The following is a 21481-nucleotide window of genomic DNA, read 5'->3' on the forward strand; positions in this document are numbered from 1 at the left end:
AATGAGAAATGGCAGCTCTCATAAAATCAATGAAGCAACGCTGATTTACACCAGCTGAGGATCTGGCTTTTTGAGGGTCTCAGATAGTTATTACTGCTTGCTATATGCTTCGATTTTTCACGGATATGCACAGTATTTCCTGTCAAGTGCTTTTCAGTACAAAATGCCAGCAAAATGGCCATTTATTTTTCTCTCTTTTTGGCATTTCCTTTTTCATCTCTTGCTTTGATTTTTCCTTGCCCTGTACTCATTCCAAGCTACTGTATGAAGTTATGTTTCTAATTAAAATCTGTTCTGGAAACTTCACTCACAGTCCCTCACGTTGCACAATAGCATCTGTTACAGAGGTCTGGGAAGCCGGACAGCCGAGCTTGCAGAGGTAATGACTAAGCAAAGAGGGCAATTTTGAAACAAGGGGCCATCTCTCTAAGCTCCAAATTGTGCAAAGCCTCGAAGAAAGAAAAGCAGATGTCATTACTTTAGCAGCTAGCCAGCAGTGCAGCAAACTAGAGCCTGGAGTTCTGGCTTTGGAAGATAAGATGTTGGAAAGAGTCTACTTCGTGATTATCAGAAAAATATTCTGCTCTAAAATGACCCCAGCCACCAGAGTATTTAAGTCCCTCACAATGCTTAGTATATTTATCCTCAAAATACCATGGTGAGGTGGGGAAGACCCACTCTGTGTTTCACGGGATGTGAACAAAAGCACAGAAAGATGCTTTGGGAGCACCTAAATTGTATGACAGAGCACAATTTAGAGACCTTGAAGTCAGCGCCAGCTGGAATTGGAAAGTCTGCGTGGGGCAGAGGTGGAAAGCAGTGTCATACTTGTCATTTAGATCAGGTACTTGCTAGGTTAGACTAGGTTTTGCGCTGCCATGGCCGTATCACGTCTGGGTTTGGAGAGAGGACACATTTTTTCTGCAGTCGATGTGGGAGGTTTGCTGTAACTTGCACAACGGGCTGTGACAGAGACAGGAGCTGAGCACCAGTCATGGAGCCCAGGCCACATTTCCAATCCCCAGGCCACCCCTCTGGTCCCCAGACCATCCCTCCTCACCACCTGCCTGACAGCTGGGACTACCATCTCGCTCGTGCCACGGTGGCTGGAGGATTTCCAAGAGCTCACTCCCATGCTCTGTACCTGTAACCCACTTACACGTATATTTTTAATCACTCACCAAAATGTCATGAAGGTACGTACCTGAGAATCTCATCCTGACCGTGTCTAACTTTCAGGTGTAGTTTTGCATTGTTATGCACAAACTGACAAAACGTATAAGATTTCCTATGTTCCTCCTTAGCTCATAACAAATCCCTAAAATCCCTCAGGAAAAATGTTCCGTGCTGTCAATTCGTACTAGTATTTCTTTGTTCATCCTTAGGAAAATTCTCACACAAATCCAGGGCCACATGTCTCCATCAAAGGCAGTAAAGACAAATGCTAAATATTAATGTATTTTCTAAAGCACCAACAATGATCTTAGTCTTACACAAGAGACAAAATGTAGACAGTTCCTCATTTCGAAGAGCTTTCAATCTAATTATCCAAAACAGAGAAGAGACAGGATGTATAAGGAAAGCCAGAGGAAGGAATAGCTCAGAGGATTTTTGTTTCATTGGCTGATTGTTTTAATTGCATTTCCTTATAGAATGTTTCATCTTTCATCGTACTCCGACTGGAAGAAGTCTCATGCTCTGACAGATCTCTACTGGGAGTAAATTATATAGCTGGGAACTGCCTGCCTTTCTTTAACAAGTTCGGTCCTCAGGACAGGTTTGGAAACCAATCGCATGGTGTGATCCTGCAAACTCTTTTGCACTTTGGTATATGTTGCTCTGTGAGCAGTCTCACCGTTTCCAGGCTCTCAAAAGCCACCCAGAAGTACCTGTGCCAGGTCAGAGCTGGAAATAAAAGTAAGCTGCTTTTACATACTTGGTTCATAAAATATCATTTAATTCAATGTTTTTACTGCACCTAACAAGGCTAAGGGGCAATCTACGGGTACCGCTAGGAGTTAATAAAAAAGTAGACTTCCCGCAAAGTGAACAGCCAGCTCCATCAGCAATGGATCCACTGAAGCTCGGTCTCTTCCAAATTGTGTTTCACAGCCCATTCTCTGCTACCGAACAGGAGCAAAAGCTTACGGAGCTGCCCCAGGAGCAGCACAGCTGCAGTCCCCTTCCTCATAGAATAGAATCATAGAATTATAGAATCGTTTGGGTTGGAAGGGACCTTTAAAGGTCATCTAGTCCAAACCCCCTGCCATGGACAGGGACATCTTCAACTAGATGGACATTAGGAGAAATTTCTTTACTGAAAGAGTGGTCAAGCCTTGGAACAGGCTGCCCACAGAAGTGGTGGAGTCACCATCCCTGGAGGTATTTAAAAGACATGTAGATGAGGCGCTTAGGGACATGGTTTAGTGGGCGTGGTGGTGTTGGGTTGACAGTTGGACTTGGCAATCTTAGAGGTCTTTTCCAACCTTAATGATTGTATGATTCTAGATCAGGTTGCTCAGAGCCCCGTCCAACCTGACCTTGAATGTTCCCAGGGATGGGGCATCTACCACCTCTCTGGGCAACCTGTGCCAGTGTCTCACCACTCTCATTGTAAAAAATTTCTTCCTTATATCTAGTCTGAATCTACCCTCTTTTAGTTTAAAACCATTCCCCCTTGTCCTCTCGCAACAGGCCCTGCTAAAAAGTCTGTCCCCATCTTTCTTCTAAGCCCCCTTTAAGTACTGAAAGGCCACAATAAGGTCTCCCCAGAGCCTTCTCTTCTCCAGGCTGAACAACCCCAACTCTCTCAGCCTTTCCTCATAGGAGAGGCGTTCCACCCCCCTCATCATTGCTCTCTTCTGTACAGAGACGTATTTTCATGAAGCCTGTAGGAAATGCACTATTTTTGAGCCTGGCAGCTGCCTGTCAGACCTGGCTGAAGGTACCTGGGCTGACATACACCTGCCAGCGTATGTGCGAGAAGTGGGTTTGGTTTTATTCAGACTGAAATGTTACTAATTTACCATAAAACTGCAATATTCTTGGGTTACCTCTGGATTTCAGGGAGGGTTTCTTAGACTGCAAGATGGGTATTTACAGGCTGAGGAGATTGCCTGCATGTATTTGTGTCTATTATCTCTGTTTCTAGAGAAACTGCAGTCTAATAATAGACTCAAAAACATTCGTATGGATCTCAGTTAAACATGCCTGACTGCTCTTTATTTTTCAAGGATGAATTATTTGTATTGTCTGTGAACGCATCAGATTAACAGGCCAATATTATGAAATGCTCAATTTAACAGGAGTTTTCAATGAAAGCAAGATTAGGCTCTAAGAGCAGGCAGGAGCTGTCTACGATACGCAGTATAGGTACCTTTGAAGAAAACTGCAATACGTTGTTAACAACACGCTGTCCTTTCTCAGTATGCTCAAGCCTTACGATATTTCAGGTGAAATCGTTAGGATCTTTACCATCAATTCAATAGTATCCAGGAATTTATTTTTTACTGTTATTTATATAAATTAGGAAGAGAACACCTAACTTGCTTTCTCTGGAAGTGAACTAGACTTCAAGCTGTGACTTCACTAACTTACCAAATCACGTAAAGATTTTTTTTTCTTTTAACTTGGTAAGAAAAAACAAGTATTTTGCTCCGATACTTGACTGAAAATTAATGAAAAGCATTCCTTTCACAGCTGGCCCTTCTTCCTCCAGTGACCATCCCAAACTGGGAACAGAGCGGCAGGATTCTCCATAAAAGACCATTGACCTTTAGATGTTTCCATCTGTGCAGCTCTGCACAGGGATGATATTCTTGGAGTCATCAAGCCTATTGTTTGCAGTAGCTTTGATGTATGGAATTTGTACTGTTTTCCGCAATAAGAGACCTTTGATTTTGCTTTTAAATGAAAATAGGTCTTCCATTTATAGCCATAATATTTGACTATTAACACTTTGAGAATATTTTTTTTTTCCACATGCATATGAATTCCAGCATCAATAAAGGGATGAAAAGAAGAGCATATTAGATGAAAACATCAATTTATAATGTACAGAGATGGTGGGGGCAAATTTTTCAGCATGGCCTTATCTGATTAATTCCAAGCTACTCATTATAATGAGTAACGATCCACCTAAAGTTGTCATTTCACTACTGAAAAAAAAAATCCTGAGTCATAGTGTGAATTTAATTTTTGATCAATTATTTTGTTGGTGTGTGTCCCTCCTACTTCTTAAAGCTACTAGAGATAACCAGGACAACCTATTTTTGAAAAACATACGGGAAAAGAAACTGATTTATGGCATTCATAAAGACTGTACTTTTTAAAATATTGCTTTAATATATTTTATTTAACTTTACGAAATCTTCCATACAACAATGAAAATTGCCACACAATCAATAAGACTGTCTTAATGATTTTGTATTCTCCATGCTAGTTCGAAAAACACTTGTAGAAGCTACAGAAATTGGGTAGCATGAATAAACAGAGCAGTTCATACCTTACAGATTCAACTGGAAATGACCTAGTTATTTGGTCATTTCTTTAACTGGTTGAAAAAATAATCATTGTAAAATACAGGAAATTCAACTGTGGCTTTGGAAGACATTTAAATCCACATACTATGTACATAACAACTTACTAACAACATGCAGCTAGAGTATTTATGTTTTAGAGCAACCAAAAAGCAAGCATTAAGCTTGCAGGTGCAGGGGAGAGGCTGAGTTATGGACATTTCTCTCTTCCCAGTCCATATCCAACCATGATTTCGTGTGTGATTTGCAACCATGAACAGGTATTCACTTTAAAAACAAACCATTTACAAGATGTCTGGATCAAATTAATTAATTTCAAGACCTTAAAAGAGACAGGGCTTGGATTCAGACTTAATAACATGTGTATCTTGAAGAGTGTTCCTGTGAGGTTTCCATTTTGAAATAGCTTCCCTATTAGCTGTGTTAAATGGCTGTATCTCAGTGTCCGTTATTTCCAATTATGCTTCTGTTGCCAGGCAGATGATTGTATCCCAGCTAAGGGCAGCAAGGCATTTCTGATACTTCGACACTGTTAGCAATTGCCTGTCCCTTGAAGTCAGGAGGGGGAAACACTTGAGAATTACTTCAGTCACAACCTCATCTCTTGAAATCTGAACTTACCAGTTACAATTTAGAGCTTGCCTGTACTGAGAGCACGACCCAAAGGAGCTACTGGGCTCCCTTCTCAAGCCAACATCAACTCAACTCGCAATCTCAGCACGGCTCTGGCCACGCTTATTAGCCCAGGTTTGAAAGCAGTTTCAGCCTCATGATGGTTGTGCCCTACTGAAGCAGCATCTTCCCCTGAAACTCTGGTCAAAAAAACCACCTTCTGCAGAGCCAGCTTGGTTGGCTTTACACCTGCAGTATAATTATAGCTGCTCTGCTGCAACATCAGCTGTTTTTTATGATAAAACTGTATTGGCAGGCATTCTTAGAAATATATTCATTCCATAAGTAGAAGATACATGTATGAGCAGGGCAAGGAAAACACTTCTGTTCATCTTTATTGCCTAAATTGTTCATTTATTTTATTTTCTTCTGTTCTAAATAAAGATTGTCAGATAAGCACAGATTGTCTTTATAGCTTTTCTATCTAATAAGGATGCATTTAGGAAATCATTCTGTACTGTTCTTTTGGAGGCATAGCAGACAAATTATTGTTTTATTTAAAGAATATTTTCCATCAATTTAGGAATATGTTCAATTTTTCAAATGGAAAGAAAAAAGAAGCATCATGTTTCCTTTTCACTTATATTTTTAAAAGCCATACCCATAATCATTTTCAATTCCTGCAAGTCCGTGCTTGTCTAATTCCTTATGCACAATGATACTCAGATCTAGAAATGGAGAAATATCTGCCTTGTGCAGTCTGACAGTCTCCTTGACATTTGGAGGCAGAATGTACTCTGACTATTTATTTTTTATGATTCTAAATGTGTTTTAGCTCTGGGAGCTTTGTCATTTTTAAATATGCAAGAATCCCCTTGCACTTCAAAACATTTGTCTGAGGAGAAAGGATGTTACACTACAGAGATACAGCAGTTCAGAGAAGACAAGAGGAGGTCAAGGCAGTGCTGATGGTGAGTTATCATAGAATTTTCTCTATGAAAAGAATGGTTTTAGTGCCAGGACTTTTTGTTGTTGCTGTTGGTATCTGTAGCTTTGCATTTGGGGTTTGAGCTTGCACCACCAAAGTCAACAGAAGAACATCACTATGATAAATATGAAGACCTCATCACCCTTCCAGTGTAACTGGTTTCTTTAAGTAAGTTGTGCATTTTCCATCAAAACATACACTGCCACTATGATCTTCAGGAATGCCACACATCCCAAGTTATCACCGCATTCAGCAGCAATGGACACTGAGGTATCTTTAAAAACAATGCTGGCCAGTTTAGAGGGTCAAAACCACGTTGCATATCTTGGCCTTAGTGTGGCCAGAGTATGCCCAAGTAGGGGGATGAGAGTGGCCAGCAGGCGCCTACAGCAACGGAGATGATCTGTCATGGCTGGGAAGGGAAGCAGGTATGGTGCCAGCATGAGGTGCTCTAGGATGTTATTTCTATTTCTAGCAGCAACCTACCACTGTAATTAATACCAGTTTCTTCTTTTGGTAAACCTATCAGACTTGGCTATGGACTCATCCCTTCTCTGGAGACCTTGTTCTCTGGGGACTCACATCTCTTGCCAGCACAATATGGTCAAGTATCTCATGGCAAAATCCCGTGTAATAAGACAGATTTAGTTTTAGGTTTTGATTCTTTTTCTGAGCCATCCCAGGGTAGATGCAGAATTTAGGCCTTGTTTAAGCAAAACACTTAAACATATAGTTAATGAAGATGCAAATCTGTGAAGCTACTGATATAGGTAAATTAAGCACACCATTAAGCATATATTTTGGGGGATGAAGATTTTAACGTTTATTATACTATTCATACTATTCTTAGATCTTGGTCTTGGACAAAAATTCTTAATGAGGTCAATATAATAAATTTTACCCTAACAGCCAACTTTAAAGCTTTTCCAATGAAAAGTGTGGTTGATAATTCATCTTCCAACAGCAGAAACTTTTAATGGAAACTCTGGCGGTCTAATTCTGTGTCTCAAGTAATACTTAGGGCACAGGTATGCAAAGTATTTTAATACTGCAATACACCTGAAACATGAAATAACAGTAAAAGCATATTTCTGCTGACCTGCTACTTATTGAAAATATCTTTTGATTGCTTTTCTGTGATAGACAATGTTTGTGGGAGCTGAATTAAACACAACAAGGTTCTCCATTTTCTATATTTACAGTCTTAGGACATTTGTGGGGGGAACATGGTCTAGCTAAATTTTGCTGTTTTGATGATGTGACGGTGGAAGTGTGAAATTTCCGCAGATGTTCATGAGTCACACTCTATACTTGGTATGGCCCAGCTTTTCCCTGAAAACAGGTCCATGCATTTCAGTCTGAGCAGTTTTCTGACTTTGTTCACATCCAAAGTGTTGCTAGCAATACATACTAGTTTCTTTTCTGGCCTGAATTCAGGCCACCAGCCCCCATGCACCCCAGATTAATTGAAGCAGTACAGGCAGATGAAGGTTCTTTAAGCACACACAGTTTGCTTTTATTTGCCTTTTCTTATAAACCCATTCCCAGGGCACTAAAAGAACAAAGCAAGCAATGTGCACTTACAACAAATCCCCTATATAGAAGTTAAAACACTGAATTATAGTCCCAGATCAAAGATCAAATAAAGGATTAAATAGATGCCAAAACTTTCTATCCTAAGACAACATTAATTGTTCTCTAATGTCGGATCAAAGCTGTATATTTTTCTAGGACAAGCAACAAATACTGCATGGGGTTTAAGACATCAGGGACTTCTCTCAGGAGGAAAGGGAAGTATTTATCACAGCACTGCAACGTACACTTATCCTTATGGTTGCTGTTGAAGATTAAAAAAAAAAAAAAGCCACAAACACTTCTGGTGAGAAAACCTAGTTCTTTTAGAGGTCTGACCCAAAGCCTCCGTAAATCAGGAGGAACATTTTCATGGGCTTTATGTGAGGGTGAAGCCTGAGTGAGACTCCCACAAATGTTACCCATCTGATATCTCAGAGTTGGTTTTGATGATGAAATATGCCTCCTCTTTGCAACCATCTTCTCTAGGGCTGCCTCTGGGCCAAGGAGCTGTGTTTTGAAAGCCTCTTAGCTTGTGGGGAGGGGAGTGCTTTTTAAACTTAGCTTGTTGGCTAGGCACCGCTTTGTCTTCCAGGTAAACTCACTCCTTTCCCTGCTAGGGAAGATTTGCTGCAACCATGTTTCATGTGTCCCGCACTAGACATGCTTCAAAAGCTAAACCAGCTCTTTAGGAAGGGAGTTAGTTAAAGAGAAGTTGCAAATATCTTCTGCGTGATGGCACAAGGCCAGTCCTGGGCAGGGAAGGTGTGGATTTAAAGCCCGTGCCTGCTGGAGTCAGAGGCAGCAGACAAGAGTGAAAGCCTTGAGATGGTTTCAAGGCCACCAAAGTTGTGTCCTCGCCATATCTGATACCAGTGACACACCGAGCTCTCCTGTGGTACAAAGACACTGAACACTTCCATGCTTTCTTTACACCGCCTGAACACTGTGCACCAGCTGGCAGGATTGGGCACAACAGTTACTTGAAAAGTTGCAGGGTACAGTCTCTATGCAAGGGTGAAAGTGTCTCTTCTACTTTCAAGGTTGAGGGAAAATTCAGCAATTAAAGGCAAGTAAAGAATAAGTTAAGAATTATCTTGATCCTTTAAGTCAGGTCTGACATGAAACCAAACATTTCTGAGATTCAGAAAGTTTTTCTTTCCCACTACTTTTCATATTTTTGCCCCCCTCACAAACCCAGGTTGTGGCTGGTTCTAGATGCAACAAAACAGCACATTTAGCAGGAAGACCTTCTATTATTCCTGGCACAGCTAGAAGTAGGAATTTCCAGAAAGCCTGTTCTCTGGGAGTTTTCTGGCCAAGCTTTCAGACTCCAGAGGCTCATCTAAACTCCAGACACCATATACATTCCCTGAGCTGCCTACTGCTGCCATCATACAGCCTCCCTAGGAGATGACATGGACAATACAGGAGCCCAATCCCACGTGCACAAAGTCAGCATGCTTGGGCAAAGAAGCATTTCCCACTTTTCCTCCTAGCTCTGTTTCTTGCTGCCTGTGGTCCTTCTGCTCAGGGGGAAGAAGCAACCATACCCACACGTGCCTGCAGGCAGCAGCTTCCTCCAGGTGGAGAGGTGGGTAGGTATGGAAACACTGTCCATAGCTCTTGCATGTCTTCCTGCTTCATCTCTCTTTCCCCACGTCTCTTTAGGAGAAGAGAAAGGCAGAGGAAAGGGAGGTACAGGCAGGCACCCCAGAGTTTCTGCCTCGCTGCCCATGGGAACACCACCTTGCTGACCTGACATGGGAAAGAACTAGGGTGGGAATTTATTGCAAACCTGGCCATGGCATCCAGGCCATTAACAAAAGAAACAATGCAAGGACAGGCTGTATTCAGTGTGGACCATCAGCATATGAAGGCATTGAGTATCACTGTAGGAATAGCCCCAGGAAAGGTTTCCAGATGCTCATGATACAAGGCACCCTCTCATTTGTATCCAAACCTGACAAGTCTTCCACTTTCTCTACAAAAGAATAGATGTATTTAGTACTCTGAAAAAGACATATTATTCCCTTTAATGGCCCCCAAAAATATAGCCTGAAAAATATCATATCAATTCTTAACTTTTTATTATGAGCTTTGACTAAGGCTGACTTCTGTGCTATTAATTTTAAAAGGTCTCCTCTGATGTTTTTCTGAAGCACAGGATGAAGACTTTCTGTTATTCCAGCTAAAGCCGCAAAGCTGAGTACAGCGATCAAAAATGAGAACCATCCTTTTTTTTCCAGAGCAAACAAATAGACTTAGCCAAACAATGGAGAAAAAAACTGAGACAGACTGCTCGCACAATGGTTGGGTATAGGACTAAAATTACCATTAAAAACGCATATCTGTCCCATGTCTTCATGCCAGAAATAGCTTAAAATATCAAATCACTGAGCTATACTGCAAGACCAAAGATTCTACAATAAGAACATTAATTGTAGCCATTAAAAATAAACATTGAAACTTGGAATACCATTAACAAATACAAAATCAAGACAGAAAATAGCTACTGTCTTAAGATATAACCATGGTTCAGTAAATGAGACACCTTAAAAGTGCTAAAGTTTAACCACTTTAACAATTGAATGTATTTTACCAAAAATAATACAACTGCATAAAACCAGTTGTATGAGTATAAAATTGGCTTGTGGTGCAATTATTTTCCTGCCCCTCTATGAAAGTTGTGGTAGCAACTTTATACAGAAATAAATATATCCATAGTTAGGTATAGCACGTTGCAGTTGTACAGAGTGACAGCATAGTCAGGAAATACCTTAAACATAAATAACCTGGAAAATGTCCATAACTTCGGGCCCTGGAAATATACATCTACCAAGAATTCTGCCAGCTTTAAGGATTTTGCAGCAGAGCCATGCTTTTGCAGGAAAACAGGGATCCCAGGTGGCACAGGGGAAGTATCCAAGGGGGAGGACAGAGGAAAGGGGCTGTATATGCTCCATCATGTCGATCAGAATTGCACACCTGGGGCTATAGTAGACCTAGTGGTGAAATACACATGAACAGCTTCAGCAGTTCTCCAAAAACACCTAACTTCACTGAAATAGATGGCACTACTATGATATCATCCAGCTTTCACCTTCTCAGTCTCCCTAGCACACACATGAAGCCCACACACATAGAGCAGGAAAAACTTGAGATATTGTAAAGGAGGTCTCATTAGGAGTGACGAGCCATTAAATTTTATTGCTGCTACTATAGTTACCTCCACTCCCAAGTACTAAATTTACACAGGAGAAAGACTGAAATCAGCCACTTCCCGGTCAGTACTACTTAGCGTTATTCAACTTTTAATCAAGTTAAGCTCTAGCATAGACCAAACTATATTTCTTTTACTTTTCTCTAAGGTGGAAAATGTGCTGAAAATGATACTGAAACAGATGTATTAGCTTCCTTTGATGAAGCAGTCCAAAGCCTAACACAAGTAAATCAGAGATGAAGATAGAATCACTTTGCTATTCAGTTTTGGGTTTCATAGTAGGCTGTTTTCTACCAGTTTAGCTTTCTGACTTAGCTCTTGATGGGAGCCAGCAAACTTCAGAGCCAGCATGATGAAGTAGTATGAGCTATGCCTTTAGGCAGCAGACAGTCATTAGTCACCTTAGCTGTGAGTTGAAATGTCATCTTTCATTTTTTCATTATTAAAACTAAAAATACGCATTTACCAACAGAATGTAGACTAGAAGTAGTCTATATCTGCACTGAGACCTAGGTGAGTAGTACAGGATCATCTTTCTGAGCGTCATTCCTCTCCTGCTGGTTTGTGAAAAACTAATCCTTAAATCTTCCCAAAGTATATGCTGCTAATCAGAAGTGACATTAAAATTTGCCTCCTCTGCATGTAGACAAACACATAGTTGCAAACACACCACCACGCACAAGCAAGAAGACCCTCAAAGGCAGGCTGACCACTTCAGCAGAGATTGCCAAGCCCACCATCATACCCCAGCACCCAACTGTGCTTATAGCTCTTGCAATTAATATCCCTCCTCCTCTCGCAGCAGTAACTGTGCTGCCCACTATGAGAAAGCATCACCGAGGGGATGGGAACGACTGCTCAAGCCTCAGAATTTATTTGTGAGTCTTCACCCTGCACAGGCTGGTCTCGGTGGCTGCCTAGCCCTCCTCCAGGTTGCACATCTGGGCGAAATACTTGACCTATATAGAGAGCCTGTGACAGGAAATACCTAAAATCAATCCAACTTGGTTTTAAAACCTTTTATAAAGTGTAAGTCTCAGTTTTATGGAGACCTGGTGTGTCTGCTCTAGCAGTGAGTTTAGACATTTATACTTTTTTTTCTAAAATCACATCTGCGGTTATTATTTCATGTGAAATGATAAGAGGAATGAATAAAAACAAACACTTCTCATAAAACATAGAAGTCACCATAGTGCCTGGAGCTACTGCTCAGACAATGATTTCAGAAGAAAGTTGTGTGGTTACAATTAACCTGAACTCAAATTTTGTGCTCCTTCCCAACCCTGAAAAAGGAATCAGTTTGTATTTTCTAGAGCACAGTAAAAGAAAAAATAAGTTTAGTTGGCTTATTTGCTTTTCACTTCATTATTCTTTTTGAAGGAGTTTTTCTTTAATTGTGTGGTTGATTCAAATACAGCTCTAAGACAGTACTAAATGTCAGAAGTGCTAATACATTTAAAGTCCCAAACAGTGGAAAACTGTTTTAGTGAAAGGATGAAAAATTGGCTAAGTGCACATAGAAAATAACTGGAGGTTCTTTGGATATACCCAGAAGTCCTGGAAAGCAAGAGATTTAGGAACTCATATAACAGAGCCTTTCTTCTTTCCTTTAAAACACCCTACATCCAAGCTGTTGCACCCTTGAGAAGCACCCTGAAAGAAGAGTATTTAAGAGTTCAAAGCAAAAGGAAGTAAAACATCAAGAAACAATTAAATCTCTAAGATTTGAGAAAATCAAATCCAGGCCTGGATTAAAATGTGACTACCTTCATTTAAAAAAAAAAAAAAAAAAAAAAAAAAGAAGGGAAAAAAAAATGAAAAGCCTAAAGAGCAGAGGAGTGGAATTGCTGGGGTGCAAGGAGGGGTGCAGGAGGGATGCTTCCCTTGGGAACAGGTCTATGACTGGTGTTTGGGCTCACTGGGAGAACACAAACCCCAGGAGAGTGAAGGAATCCCCCTGGAAAATGCACTATCGATGAAGAAATCTAAGCACAGAGCCCAGCTTGCAGAGCACACCTTCTGAAAAAGGCATGATTTTTAAGGAGCTCAGAAAACACACACGCGTTCTGCAGTCCCACATTTCACCAGCTGTGCTTCCCATGAGCTTTTGCTCAACTTCCCAAAGGATTTCAGCTTCCAGATGACTTTTTAGCTTTCAGATGTGCATTGTCAAAAAGGCAATGGCACATACCATAGTCCATCCATTTTACTTCCCTCTCTCTACCTGCCCTCAAGCTAGTCATGGAAAAACCAATTTAGGGAACTAAAAAAAATAATTTGAAAAAATGCCCCAAGACCAAGCAAGCACCAGGATTCTGTGGTTTTAAAAGCTCAGTTAATATCTTCTAAATTTTGAGCACTCAGCATTTTCACAAGCCTCTGAGCTTCCTGCCCGCAGAAAGAGAAATGCTAAAAATACCGTGAGAAAGACATGGCTCTCGATTTTCTAATCTGATCGGAGGGAAGAACTGGAGGTTCAGCAGGGAAGCTCGTGTGAAGCTCCAGCTCCATCTTACAGAGCGAAGGAGCTGAAACAGTTCAAGCAAGGTTCAGACAAATATCTCAAAGGGTGGGCACCTCTCCAACTCAAATGACTGAGTGTTCAGAGGTCCTTCCTCCTTATTCCAGCTTCCTACGATCTTGCAGCTTTGCGCAGCCCGCAAAAGATTCCCAAAATTCATTCTGTCTAAACATCTTTTCTGCTTTTTTTAACAATTCAGCCCTGGTCCAGCAAAGGCTCATAATCACCGGCTAAACCTTTAGTACAGAGGAGGTTTCACTGATTCAAAGCTAAGTGTGTCAGAAGCTTCAAATGATACGAAATGTGAGTTATTAGTGAGTTTAAAATTGCATGTATGCATGTCTGCCTGCTCACGTCTGAAAGCCCAAAGATCCAAACTGAAGGCAATGCACGTACCAGCCTGTGGGCCCCATGAGGACTGCTCAGGAACGCATTCAAATAAACCCTAATTTATACTACTTGCCCGGTGAGGTTTGACATCCTTTCCCCGGAGAATAATATCGTGCTAGCAATAGCCCGTGTTGGCACCAACAGAGCCCTTGTCTTCACTGCAAAACATGAATGTGCTAATGTGAAAAGTGCAGGTTATGATTTGGGACTTATCATTAACATAACTGCTGCCTTGGAGAGCCCATCCTCCTTCCCACCCACAGGAGCTGGAAGGATTTAGTAAACATAGGTATTCTGCACTTGAAAAGAGGTGGAATAGAGAAAGCTTCGAGGCAAGCTTCCCTGAGATAAAAAAAAAACATTTTTTAACTTGCTAATTGGGAGGAAAAAAATCTGATTCAGGATTAATGAACAGAAATATGGAACAGTTTTGCAGAGGAATAGTTTTGTGCTATTTTCTCTCCATTTTTTCAAAGAGCTCCATGACATTTTAGCTGCATAACTCCATATTAGTGATTTTTTATCATATTTTGAAAAGTTTCCCATTTTATTCCTTGTGTAAGAGTGTAGGGGCTCTCGCTCAATCAGTCAATATGATTGCCATTCAACTAGCATTCAAGCATCAAAAACCACCAAGTTCATATTTGCTGTTTGCATATTAGCAATATCAAACAGTTCAGATGCGTCTGCAATATTTTATATTCCACATGTTACTAGCCTTCATCATGATTTGGATTATTTAGAAAGTAGACCTACAAGACTCTTTTTCCCCCCTTTTCATTTAACAGTTTAAAATAACGCTGAATGCTTTCAGCCACTGATTGAGAGCTTTGCACTTTGTTCACTGTGGACTGAACTATTGCTTGCAGACAGACATCACCCGTTTTTTTTGTAGAAGTGTTTTCAGATCCTAAGCATTTTGCAGAAAAATTGGATCAAGAGTATATTACCCCTCATATTTTCTTTTCTTTTTAAATAAAGAATTCAGTCATTCAGGCAGAGAACAGATGTTATACCTCGTGATTTCAGTGACCAGATACCTCAACCCTCATTCCTCCTGGGCTGTGAGTTTGGCAACTGAGGAATTTATCCATTTTCTTCTCTGAGCCTCCTGCATCCCACCCATCTCTGGACCTCTGCAGTACCTGGGCTCACTTTGTCAGCATTTTCAAAGGTCTTTGGAAGAATACTCAGAGCTTTCTGCCTCTATATGTGATCCCCCAACCGTCTGTTCCACTACAAGATGGAAACAAGACTTTGGGGCCGCTTTTTGTCACCTACATATATCTAATGAAATACCTGATGCAAAGGAACTGGACCAGATGTCAGACACTCATCTGAGAAGCCTGCAAGAGTTTTGGACTGCACTCCTCTGCTGGGATCCAAAAGCATCCAGAGGAGCCTGAGGAAAAAAATATCTGCCAAAAGACCTGTAAGCAATTTTTCTCTTTGTCTTAGCTGGGGTATGTGCTGGACCCTGGTTACGACTGGCCCTAGCTACTCCTCCTCTCCTCTCCTCTCCTCTCCTCTCCTCTCCTCAGCCCTCTATTCACCACCAGCGTAAGAACTATTGCCTCACCTTAGGGGAGGCCTCCTGCTCCAGTGGCATGCACGGAAGACTGGGGCATGTTCCCATGCTGTTGGGTCACATCCCCATGCTGTTGGGTCACCTGCATCCTGGAGCAGATCCAAGTCCAGATTTACTCTGGGAAATTCCAACCTTCCCTCCAGCCATGTATATAGGCCATATATAACCCAGACATACTTTTGGCAGAATTCTCAGTGGAATTTTTGCTTGGAATTTAAAGCTTGTAAAGAGAGTGAGGTTTAAATGTCTGTGGGATAAAACTGGGTCTATCCTTTGGGGCAGGGTACTTGTCATCCAGCTTGTGATAGCAAATATCATTCTAATTGTTTCTGAAATGTTTTCTGTAACTTCTCAGTACATAAGCAATTAAGGGGGAAAAGAGAAAAATCATGTTGTCAAAGAGTGAAGTTTTAAACTCTACTTTTAGACAATCACATATGAAAGGCTGTTTGGCTGAAATCGAAATTTCTGTTCTAAGCCAATGAAAAATCTTTGGGAGGCTTAAAATGTGGTTCCATGTTCAGACATCCTCTGTCATGTGTATAGGGCAAACTCATTACACTATTGAAAATTATCTTGGGGAAAAAAAGAGTGTGTTAAAGCCAAATCTGGCATAAGGAGTAGTCATAATGGTGGTGGTAGGAAGTGCCTATATCCAGATTTGAGATCAGCTCTTCTAAGATACTTTGAACCTTTCCCTTCACTTGACAGATGTTTTAGGAGGACCCTGACAGTAGAGAGCAGCCATAAACCTGTCACCATAAAACACTGTATCTCTGAAGAGGAGAACATAAAAATACTCTAATTTCTGGGAAAGAATGAAAAAGAGGGTTTTTAGTTGCTCCCATTGCAAACAACACCGTCTCCCAGCACACTGCGATGATTAATGCACTCAGGCAGTTTACAGTAAATCTTGGATGTGTTAGAGGAAGGAGATACTTGGCCTCGCTCGGTACTCTCTTGTCAAACATAACTCCCATTGAAATGGGAGACTCTTTTGCTTTCTAAAGTTCATATGAGGAAACAGGTAAAAGGCAAATCTGGGGATAACAGAGACCGCAGACCTCCTGAGCCCCTCCGTAGGCTCTGGAAGTCAAGCAGGGACGTTTGGTGTTCCCCCTCAGGTTCTCTTTTAGGTCCCAGCCAGGAGGATCAATCCTGTAGAGCCAAAAAGAAGGGAAATGACAAGAAAACTACTAAATTTGTGATACGTGGGAATGTGAGGAAGAAATCATCTACAGGAAGCACTCAAGTCCCGTAATCTAGGCAAGGAAATCAGATTTAGGAAGCTCTGTTAGCCATTGTCTGGATGAGCTACTGAGGTCCAAAAGAAATAAGAACAAGCTGAATACAGAATTCTGGTGCTTAAGCCAACTGAGTCCCATCATAGAACAGTTGAAAACTGTACTTAACGTCTCCTTCTGGATGGTGAAGACCTGTCTGCCATGTACTGGGATTCAAAACCGAGCATTTGCCCATCCAGATCTCCTGAACAGATCAGTACACTGTAAACATGTCCAACACACCAGGCTCTGGGTGAAACATGGCCACCAGACAGGACATGGAACAGGATGTTTCCCTTTATCCGACTTCAAACGAATGTCCAGATGGCTAAAGCACTCTCATTGCTGATGTGAACGTACATCTCGCAGGGAAAGTTGCCGAACATCAAGTTACTGAGGCACACAGGTGCTCTCAGCCCATGCTGCAGAAGGTGCTCCTCTTTTCATAAAGCTCACAAGGGGGTTTGGAGAACAAAGAAAGATGAGCATGATTCTCTAGCCTAAGCGTTAAGAGGTGAGAAATCCTGCCCTGGTGATTATTTTGATATTTGTATTAATTCACAATGGATGAAATAGAGAAAGATCAACTACAGTTTCAATCACCAGTACCAAAGGATCACTACCTGTGGCCATATTTCTAAGGACAGGAGCTTCTCTCTTAGATTTTAATCTGTCGTCTTGAGCACAAGACCACACCTCTTTCAAAACTCCTGTATTTTCAGACGTTTATAAATATAAAAATACATATAAGTCTTTAATATAGACTTCATGAAGATTTAAGTTGCATTGTCAGTTGAACTTGGTCCTTGGGAATCATGTTGATTCTAGCAGAATAACATTATTGCCAGGTACATACCTCACATAATTCAGAAGCAGCCCAAGGCTGACATATAGTCATACAAGAAGTCTGTCAGGCAATTCATTAAAAAAAAAATAAAAAAGATAAACCACAAAATAGATCTGTAAGTGATTAACCGAAAAAAAAAAAACCAGAGAGCTCAATTAATCAAGTACACTCTTCACTTTGAAAGTAATATTCTCTGTCAGTAGCTAGAAACTACAGAGTAGATACACTGTGTAGCAGAAAGAAGAAAAAGACATGTAAGATGCCCGTACATGAACTATGCTTAACTTACATATACAACAACTTTTAATACATTCCTTGTTTGGGCTGTTGGATGCAGCAACAAATTTGCAAATGTAGCATCTTGCTAATGCTTGTGTGAAAACAGGAGCAGAACTATATTATTTACTATTTACAGATCTGTACATTTACAGGACTCCCATACTGTAAATAACCAGAAGTAAACAAAAGATTAATTCTGTATCTGGGTGCTTTCACTATTAATCAGGTATTCAACTTCACCCATGAGCAGTAGCTACTGGAAGTCACTATGTTCTGCTGAAGCTTGCTAGCTTTTGTGTGATTTTCGGCAACATCAAACCCCAGCGGACGCTGCGTCGCAGCCCCACTGCAGGGCTGGGGCTCACTTGTTTGTCAAAATAGGAAATCCAAGAGTAAAATGTGTTTCTCCTGCTCTGACGTATTAGTAGTATCTCACATAATTTTTTTACAAAACATTCTTGTAAAATATACTTTACAGCGTATGATTCCCATTTATAAGGCAGCTCCTTTAAACACCCATCCAGGATCAGAAAGTCACTTCAAAGCCTCTTTTTGTTTAGAAAAATGATGCAGATCACTGTGGAAATATGGAATAAAACGCTTATCTTTCCTTGTCTCCATTTAACCTATAATAATATGGTACAAATCCTTGCTTGCCAATGCCAGTATGTTACCCACAAGAAGGGAACTATTTTATCTCCAAAGAGGACTTAGATATCTATCAGCAGACTCTCCAGAATATCCTTTGTAATTTAATTCAAACAGGGCTAGAGAGATTAACAGCGAAACCCAAGTACTCTAAAGATGCTTTAAATGATCCCCACATGCTTCCTCTGATGTCTTCATAGGCACTCTGACTCTCAGAGTCACCATCTGGCATCTCTTCATTCCCCCTCTTGTTTTTCTCACCTTTTTTTTGTTGCCATTTTTAGCTATGGGTAGAAAAGAGAAACAGTTTTCCTTTTACACCTGTCAAGTTGATTTAGCACTGCCTGGTGACTGCACGAAGAATAAAACACATTGCTCCTCTCTCATGGTGCTCCAGCCCTTCCAGCAGTGAGCAGACACCCAGCGTACCCTGTTCTTCCCCACACCAGGATGATAAAATCATAGCGGAATGGAGTCATAAATGTTCTTTTTGCTATGTACAAGGAAATTAGAAAGGTGTTTGCATCAGAAGTAATGTATGAATATTGCACTGTATTTTACTAATGGTTAGGTGTTTTTCGTTACTCGATCACATATGCAAAAACCCCACCAAACACTTCCTGAAGTCAACAGAAATAGCCAGAGAAAGGCTTCCAGAGGAGCTAGGCAAGCCCCTGAAAGAGGTTGCTGTGGTGCTCAGTGATCAGCATCATCTGTGGCTCAGGAAAAGAAGTCCCCATCAGGAAAATAATCAGACCACAGCAGTGTTAGAGACCCATCTTGGGGCTGGCCACAGTGTCCTCTAAACACCTTTATTCCATTGTCTGTGCACTTTATTCTTGTCAGGGCAGGGATAGTGTGTTCAGGCAGGTTACTGAGAGGTAACTTCTGCATTGGAGATGTAACTGCACAGATAGGATGGCCATGACCGTCTCTGAATGAAGTCCCATGCAAAAATGAAGGAAACTCGAATGCTGTCTTCGGTTCATGGCCTATTGAATTAAATAGGACCAAAGTGTCCATTAAGGTAGCTCCCAGAGACAGAAAGATTAAAGGTGATTGCCTGTTTCTAACATGAATGATTATTCCTATCACCTCTGTTTTCTCTCGGTGAATGTTTGAGCTGAGTAAAGGCTGTGGAGTGTTTTGCATGTGTGACCTCCGGATTTTAAAAGGCAAATAATTTTGGCTACATCAGAGCTTTGCTTGTTCCCGTTTTCCTTGAGTACCCAGAAAACTAGTGTTAAAGGCACATATTTATATGTTCATTTCAAAAAGCCTTGCTTTATAAAACAAGTAGTACCACAAGACATAACCTCAGAGAGGCCTGACAAGAAGCCCAGATCTGATGCATCCTTTGCATAATAATGATACAAGCCCAAGCAACCACTATGTGTGAGTATGACAATCAAATCTCAACTCTGTACCCAGACAACAAATCTTCTGCTAGTCTGTTTTTTACATAGACAATGAATTGGGCAAGGCTGAAAAATCCCAAGAGAAGGCTCAGATGTTGAAAATTCAAGAAATTGCTTCTTCTGCACCATACCTTCCACTACTTCATCTTTTTGACAGATTCTAAGTTCACATAGCTGACAGAAGTCTTCATTCCAAAAGCAAAAGAAATAAGTGAAATTTGATTGTGAACCGTTGGATTGACCTGTCTAGCCAGCTCTCATTCTCAACAGAGAATAAAATTAAAAACCAAGAATAATTCAAATAATAAGTGACTTGTAATAAGCTGGCATTTCAGGAACAAGTCTAGACTCAGGTTCATACTGTTAAAATCTATTCAATGAAACCGTCCTTTTTTCAAAGAGGTATTTTTCTCACTTTATAAATTAGTTTGAATTCAGAGAAGGCTGTTAGGAGAATTATCATAGAAAACGGTTTTCTCTAGCATAATCAAATGTGTTTATTCTGATTTTTTTTCCTCATGTTACATTATTCATTGAAGCCAGGGGTAAGGAAAGATGCTAATGAAAAAGGTTTGGCCAATTTTAGGGCATTGCTCATTATTCATTCTTAGTCATCCTTTGTCCTCTTTTGTTGTGACACTCTTTAAAGGATGGGCTCTTAAATGGAATGGATATGTTACATTTCCTTATTCTACGTATTTGTAGAAGTGCTGAGGAGAAAATAGAAGCTGGTAAATGAAAGAAAGATCATTAAAACCCACAAGTTTTCATCTTTGCTTGTCACATCTGGCAATTAGGACGTGATACAGGTCATATTAAAATTCATAGGATATGCTCCTAGGGCCAATGAGTTCATTCTTAAAAGTTGCTAGAGTTGCTAATATAAGAAGTTTAAGCAAAAGCTTTAAAATTACAATCTACATTCTAGGTCACAGGAGTGCTCCACTTTCTCTGGGCTTCTCAGGAATGGAAGCCAGCTACAAAGTTTAAGAGAAAAGATACCAATGGACTAGAAACCAGCAGCGCTGGTAATTACTCAGCATATGGGTAATTCTGTGCTTATTTCTTCTTAGTTCCTCTATGAGTCATTTATCACTGAATAGCTTTCACTTAAATACCAGCCCATGTCCGCAGTCATCCCCAACCTTCATTTTACCCTCTGATTCCGTTCCCTAACCCAAAAGCCTGTTTCCTCTTACCCCTGAACCTCTTTTGTATTTCCAGCTCCTGCCCCATTTCCCCTCACGCCTTCCCTCTGAGCTCCCTGACACGCTACCAAAAGCCATCGCTGGCTCGGCTCCCCGCCGGACCCACGCCAGTCGCCTGCCCTGTCTGGCTTTTGGCCCTTGCGCTCCACTCAGAGGCACCTTGCCAATGTTTCTAATAACTTCCTCCTAGGCAGAGCATCTTCAACGTGCCAGCAAAGTTCAACACGCTGGACTTCAAATGTCTTTGGAAAACTTTGACTTAGATGACTCCCTTCGCTCCTAGTCTTCCTCCTAACTCTCTAGGTACGCCTTCAGCCTGCCTGGCTGTTTTCAATCTCCCACCTTTCCATCTTTGCTCTAGCTAAG

General features: G+C 40.9%; 1 protein-coding gene across 1 annotated transcript in view; it reads right to left on the reverse strand.

The window, feature by feature from the left end:
* Window positions 1-21481, reverse strand: part of CPXM2 (carboxypeptidase X, M14 family member 2) — an 81172-nt gene that overhangs the window by 53431 nt on the left and 6260 nt on the right. The gene's annotated exons all lie outside the window — the stretch shown is intronic.

Source organism: Calonectris borealis, chromosome 7 (assembly GCF_964195595.1).
Source record: "Calonectris borealis chromosome 7, bCalBor7.hap1.2, whole genome shotgun sequence".
Taxonomy (NCBI): domain Eukaryota; kingdom Metazoa; phylum Chordata; class Aves; order Procellariiformes; family Procellariidae; genus Calonectris; species Calonectris borealis.